Source organism: Grammomys surdaster, unplaced genomic scaffold (genome assembly GCF_004785775.1).
Source record: "Grammomys surdaster isolate TR1022 unplaced genomic scaffold, NIH_TR_1.0 126313, whole genome shotgun sequence".
NCBI lineage: Eukaryota > Metazoa > Chordata > Mammalia > Rodentia > Muridae > Grammomys > Grammomys surdaster.
The window spans coordinates 9,908,844-9,915,732 of NW_021621113.1; the positions used below are offsets into that span (position 1 = coordinate 9,908,844).

Sequence of the window (6,889 nt, forward strand, 5' to 3'; positions counted from 1 at the left end):
TGTGTGTGTGTGTATGTGTATGTGTGTGTGTGAATGTGTATGTGTGTGTGTGTGTGTATGTGTGTGTGTGTATGCAGCACTAATAAAGACATCATGGAAATGAGAGGAGCTGGGGGAGAGTGAGGGGAGATTGTGGTGTGGAAATGATGGAAACATGGGACTCACGTATGAAATTCTTATAAAATGTTCAAATAATCAGTGCCAGCATTCTGAAAGCTGAAGTAATTTGTGCAGTGGACACGGGCCAGTGCAGGGCTTTCTGTGTGAGACGAGGACTGGCGCGCGGGCTGCACGCTCTTACTGGAGTACACCTGACCCCCCCTACTCAGCATAAGTGAAACTGGTATTCACTGGCTTCCACTTCTGGTTAGAATCAGAAAATGTGAAAATCTAAATAAAATAGGTGAACTCTACCAAAGGAGTCGGGTAGGGCCAGCAGCATCTATTGCTGAGTGGCCGTGGGGGGCACACAGGGCATACTTATGTAAAACACCGAGTGCAGTGCAGGCGCTTTGTGCGTGTTCTACAACAGTCATTTTATTACCGATGTGCTATTGCTGGATACGTTACGGTAGAGCATGCTCTGAAGCAGGGCTGGAGACTTAGGGGTTCATGGGTGTGGAACAGCGGGGACCTTTTGAGGTACAGCTCTCAATGTCCTCTCCCTGTCACCCTCTTGTTTCCCCTTTCTAGTTTACTTGCCCATTTAACAGGTGGACACCGAGTTCTTCCTAATACAAGACAAAGTGCTAAGTACTAAACAGGAAATGGTGGAAACAACGGAAGAGACTTTGAGAGGACAACGCATCAGCATGAATACCCAAAGGTGTATCTAAGAACATGCATCCATTTGCATGTTAGAAGGCTGCTGCAATGTTGCAAAGCACTGAGTGACAGTAGCTTTAACCAGAGCAGGAGAAAGGGGAGCAGAAACCAAAAGACCAGGGGCTTAGCCCACAGCAGCTTCTGCCATTGCCTCCTGCTGATGGCAGGAGTGCAAAGAGGCAGGCGTGTAACCAACTGGTGACATGTAATACACAGTCGACCGCCAAGCTGTATACATTGCAAATCACACCATACAAACGATTAGCAGTGATGACTGCTGTATGCTAGGCTCCATGCTGAGCATGTACAAGGATCTGAGTTGAATCCCTTGCACTAAAAAGAAATACATCACATCTTTTTTAAAAGAAGGAACAGTGTGGATATGGTGGCCTACACTGGCAATCTCAGGATTGGGATGAAAAGGCAAGAGAATGAGGAATTCAAGATCATCCTTGTTGACATAGGGAACTCAAGGCCAGCCTATGTCACACGAACCCATCTCAAAAAAGAAAGGCAGACGGGCAAGATCTGAAGTCTCCTGTAAGGGCCTACCATTCACATGGCATTTCTGAAGCATGTCCTTAAGCTTGTCAATTATGTCTGACCCTTCACACAAGAAACAAAATCTGAAAAGGCACTTTCAGAACTCCAGAGGTCAAGGTCACAGACCTGTACAAAGTGACTGGCTGAGAGACTTCACTCTGGTTATTACAGACAACATTCCTTATCAGCTCTGCTCCTTTTGAGGAGTCAAGGAACCTGAGATCTGATGAAAGTGATGGGCTCTCCTCCAGGAAGAGTGAATGGCCTTGGTTCGGATTCTTAGGCATCTTCAAAGGACTCATGGGAGTCCTCTGAGAGTCAATATTTCTCTGGAGATTGAAGACCTTGGGCTTCTGTGGATCAGTCATACTGGACTTACTCTGTGTAAGGAAACGAGTTATTTGGTGCCGTGATTCTGGGATTTGAGTTAAATAGCATCAAGGAAACAGAAGGAAAGTAGCTTCCTTTCCTTGCCCTCCGTTCCCTGGAGGGCTGCCAGGGCCTCGCAGTGTGCTTTCTGCGAATGAAATACAGTAGTCTCTGTACAGCTTAGGGAAAATGACAGCTTCATGTCTGAACGTAAATGTCCTTAATATTTAACTCCTTTCCTATGTGGTTAGTAAGCTTGCTTCTCCACATTATCCAGATAACTGCTTTGGAAGGTAAGCAATTGGAACCAGGAAAGCACATACCCCAATTCAATTTCCTTGGAAAACCAAGGCACTCATGGGGCTGAGAGTTGAGAAAGGCTGAGAGCCGGTGCCTTCCCCCAGGGTGTCAGCCCAGGTAGAGCTGGGGAGGGGTTATGTGAGTCCTCAGTATGAGGCAACAGGGCATACCAATTTGTTTTTCAATCTATTCTACTTCAGTTCAGAGCATCATCTCAGACAGACAGCCCAGGAAAACAAGCCATACTTTGGTCCTCCCAGCCTTCCTCAATCTCCAAACGCAGCTGACTGTTGCCAAAGTGGGGCTTGTTTTCCTGGGCTGCTGTCTGCACTGATGCTTTGAACTGAAATAAAATAGATTGAAAAACAAATTGGTATGCCCTGGCTCCTCCTGCAGTTTCATACCATGTTTCAAAGCTGGCGTCACCACCTACTCTTTACTGGAACCCAACAGACCCAAATCATAAAGTAGAAACAGCAAAGCTCAGATGGGAAGGTCCCACCCAGACTCAAAATAGCAATTTAATTCTGGCTTGCAGTTCAACACTGCATTAACATGCCACTCTGTGGCCAGCTCCTAGCTCCATTCTCTGGCCTGGGTGACATCTCCTGATGACATGCCCAACGCGGTTACTGCATACAGTTTAAAGCAAAACCTGACATCCATTCTTTCATGTGACAGCTCCAGCAATCCCTCAGCTTAGCACAGCGCGTGTTTTTTCATGCTCACACTCTGTTCAAACCTATTCAAAAGGCCTGGTGCTTTTCAAGTAATCCATACCATAGGACAGGACGCTATGGTTTTTGTTTTTTGAGACAGAGCCTCATGATGCTTGTTTTTTTTTTTTTTTTTTTTTCTGGGCTGGCCTCAGACCCACAGAAATCTATCCTGTTCTTGCTTTTGAGTGCACAGACTAAAGGTATGTGCCATCAATCCTGGCTTAAAGGATGTAACTTTATTAAGAAGATTTTGAAAGGAAATCCACAATCAACTGCAAACACACCCTGTAGGCAACAAGCAGCATTTTCCCCAGAAGCCCCAAAGAAAACACAGAGATTGGCGCTGAAAGTGTAGCTCAGGCTCAGATCAATTGCGTGGTGTGGTGTAGGCCTGTGTTCCATTCCCGACACTTCCCCCCCCCCCCAAATTCAGGTGTCTCTGACAGAGGAACACAAACAGCTCCAAGCTTAAAGCACTAAAATAATTAAAAACTTTCTGTGTAGACAATTATCTAGCTTGGTTTTAAGAACTAAATTCCGGGTTGATGAGACGGCTCAGTGGATTAAGGGCGCCAGTGGCCAAGCCAGTCATCGGAGTTCAGACTCGCATGGTGGAACAACATGGTGGAAGGAGAGAACCAAGTCCTGGGAACTGTCCTCCCTTCTCAGTCACACGGTTGGATTCAGGCGCCCACACCTGATCACCTAAGCTCTCCTCTCTCCCTCCCCCATAAGTAATTTACAACAACAATTCAATTCCACGTGGGAAAGCTTTTCTCTATTTAAACATGAGGAGAAATCTGTCTCCCCACTCCCCAAAAGATAGAAAACCGTCTATCCTGCCACCCCTCATTTTGCTAGTAACATCTGAATTTGCACTGTTATTTGATACATTTGGGGCCAAAGTTGGGTCAGTATTTCCAAATAGATTTAACTGCATGTAACAGCAAGCAGACTGTACCCAGCTCTCCACACTGAGGCAGGAGGATAGGCTGCTTGACCAGTTTGAGACCAAGAAGACCCCACCCCAGAAAGAAACTTGAGATCTACTAGTATATTTTCTCTTCTTTAGTGAAGACAATTTTGAGGAAGCTGCACTGTCCAGACTGTAAGAACAGATAAGGACTCTGTGAAACACCAAGCCACCCAGCTCTGAGCGCTTGGTGTGAAAAAAATTCCCAAGTATTTGCTCAATAGATGCTCAAAATGTGTATATTTACTATCCTTATGGATAGTAACATGAAGTTGTGGCACTGGCTAGTAGCTGAGGCCACAAAAAGCAAGGTGTGGCACTGCTCTTGTGGACCCCACAAGCTTGCAGGAAAGGCAACAGACGGAACACAGCATGGCATGATCTGTTTACTTCAGCTCCATGCTCCCTATGTATAAACTATGTAATACTTGCCATCTCCCCCCTGGGTAAAATGTTAATCCGAACACTAGCTGTGTCACAGACTAAGTGACAGTTCATATTAAGCCTCAGTGCCAGTACCTGGCACAAAGAAATTGCTCAGTGAGCGTTAACTAACTCATTTTCTTGCTATGATGCTATGAGAGAGGTGTCTGAAATCAGTCATTCCAGGGGTAATGTACAACTGTAATTCCAGCATTTGCAAATTGCGGCAAGAAGATCTCAAGTTAAAGGTGAGTCTGGGCTGCACAGTAGGACTTTTTTTTTTTTTAAAGGAGAAAGAATTATTTCTGTGTACCTGTACGTTACCCAAGCCCTTTGAAGAATTTAAATTCCACAAAGAGGAAGAAGTCGTGGTTATCTTGTGCAATAATACATTTCTAGGAATCATAGGTGCACATAGAAGCATCTGAACTACCGATTAAACTCACTTATGCAAGTGTAAGTGTAAAAAAGAAAAAACAAAAACAAACAAACAAAAAAATAACTGTTAAATGGGCAATGGAATTTGGCAAGAGGCACATGCCTGTAACCTCACCACTGGGAGGAAGACCGGAGGAGGAGCACAAATACATGTATGTATATTTATTTATTCCCAGGTCAGCCTGGGCTACATGAGATCTTACCCCAAAACAATCAAAAGTCAGGATGGGAAATACCATCACAGAAGAACCATGTCTACACTGACAGGTGAGCATAATGTATGCCAAGCACTGAAAATGTGCACTTCCTAACCCTAACCCTAGATTGCTTAATCTATGCTTATAACCCATAGATTCAATTCCAAGGAAGAACACTCCCAGAGGTAGGAAACTTTACAATCTGAGGCAATCTGACCTAGGCTACCATGGGGGGGTGGGGGGGACTGGTCCCCAGTGACAGGCTCACATTGCCAGCCCTATAACCTAGCACACCCAAAAACAGCATAATCACATTTCACGTTTTGTGCAGGGAAATACACTGCAAAGCTACATATAAACATAAAATAGATGGTCAATTGCACACACTGGGCAGATGATAACATTGCAAAGAATGAGACAGGGTACTGTGTCACTTGAACACTAGCTCAATCTACTTGTGCCTTGGGCCAGGGTTTGCAAACTTCTGTAAAGCGCCAGAGAGAAATGACTCCGACTTTATGGGCCTTTCCATCAAAGCCGAAAAGCAGGCAGGCAACAGCGCGCACTCCCCCGCCCCGCGGCAGGCAAGCGGCTCCACAACACATTTTAAAAAACGAACATGGCTGAGTCTCCGTGCAACTTCACTTCTGGGAGCTGAAGTTTTATTTCCTATGACTTCTGTTTCCCCACAACTGTTTTTAAAACGGATAAGCCAGTCTTGTCTCGCAGTAAACAAAAGCTGAGAGCAGAGAGGGGAGGGAGTCCTCCGGGCGCGGGCGTTGGCGGCGCAGCCCGGGAGGCGGGTGATTAGGGCCGCAGTTGCCAGGCAGGGTCCCGCGTCCTGCCGCGGGACGCTACGACCGAGACTACGCCCGGAGTGAGGGCTGTCCCCGAGGCCACGTCCCGAGGACAGCGGGCGGCGGCGGCGGCTGTAATCGACGCGAGCCCAGCTGAGCTCGCTACGCGCGTCCCCTGTGTCCCCCAGGGGTCCCGGGGCGCCCCTCACTCAGAGAGTCTCTGGAGCCTCCGCTGCAACAGGGGTCTCCACGCGGAGCCCCAGCGCCGTTTCTATGGTTACCTGTTCAGTACCGATTCAAACTGCCGTTCTTTATTGACAGCGCCATAGAGGACACGAACACTCCTGCCCGAAGGGAACAATAAAGCTTTCTCCATTCAACAGCGCTGGAGACGCCAAAAGGCAGCCATCTTGGGGCCGGGGACGCCGAAGGCCGTAGCCCGGATGTGCGCACGCCATAGTCACGTGCTGGGGGACCGTCTCGCGAGAAGGCGGTGCCTGCATCACGTGCACGCTCTCTACCAATGGGAGGCTCCCAGAATAAGTTGGAACGCGGTCTGCCCTTGACCTTTGACCTTCGCAAAAGTATCTTGGGAGAAGTTTCCTTACCATGATCCACCCCTTACTGAGCCTCCTACAAGGTTAGCCGCGAAAAGACAACAAAGATTTTTTTCCTTCTTTCATAACAAACAGTCATGTGCAGGGCGGAAACAAGACCGATTTCTGGACTGGTCTTGGTGTGGGTGTACACAGCATTTCTTTTGGCATTATTCTCTCTTGTTTTTACATGTAGCATCCCACGCTGGTTTTGAACCCGGGCCTGGGCAGTCAAATGGATGTGAATTGGATCCAGTTAACATCAGCCCCATTGGCTCAGGTCATGAAAGCTGTCACTGCATCACATGGAGCCTATTTGTCCCTGCTATGATGCCCAGATCCAGGCTTCCTGTTGCAATGCCTAGCTCCCAATGTGACTACAGCTGTTCCATCGGCAATGACAGCATCCAGCGGGCCTCAGCCCTGTTGCTGTCGTTGTCAGCGTGACTCAATACAACACCTTTAAAACAGAAACCCAACCCATCTACCAGAGCCGTCACTCAAATCGCTGTCACCTATTTACTTACGTGACTGCAGTTTGCAGCCGCTGCCAGGGATAATAGATTAAAACAGTCTGGATCATCAGAGCACTCTGGCCAGCTGTTCTAGTTCATTTTTGTTATGATAAAATACCGTGACAGAAAGTAACATGAGTCAGGCTTGGTGACCCACCCTTTAATCCTGGTGCTTTGGAGGCAGAGGCAGGCAG

The 6,889-nt window shown here is 47.3% G+C and overlaps 1 protein-coding gene across 4 annotated transcripts in view; it reads right to left on the reverse strand.

Annotated features, from left to right (window-relative positions):
- The window catches only part of Zbtb40 (zinc finger and BTB domain containing 40), a 70,838-nt gene extending 64,840 nt beyond the window's left edge, over nt 1–5,998 (reverse strand). For 3 of the 4 annotated variants that reach the window (XR_003710287.1, XM_028759814.1, XM_028759812.1), the window contains exon 1: nt 5,866–5,998. The gene's annotated coding sequence lies outside the window, so the exon portion shown is untranslated. The remainder of the gene's footprint in view (nt 1–5,865) is intronic. The other variant, XM_028759813.1, reaches the window with a different exon arrangement.
- Between the last annotated feature and the right edge of the window lie 891 nt (nt 5,999–6,889).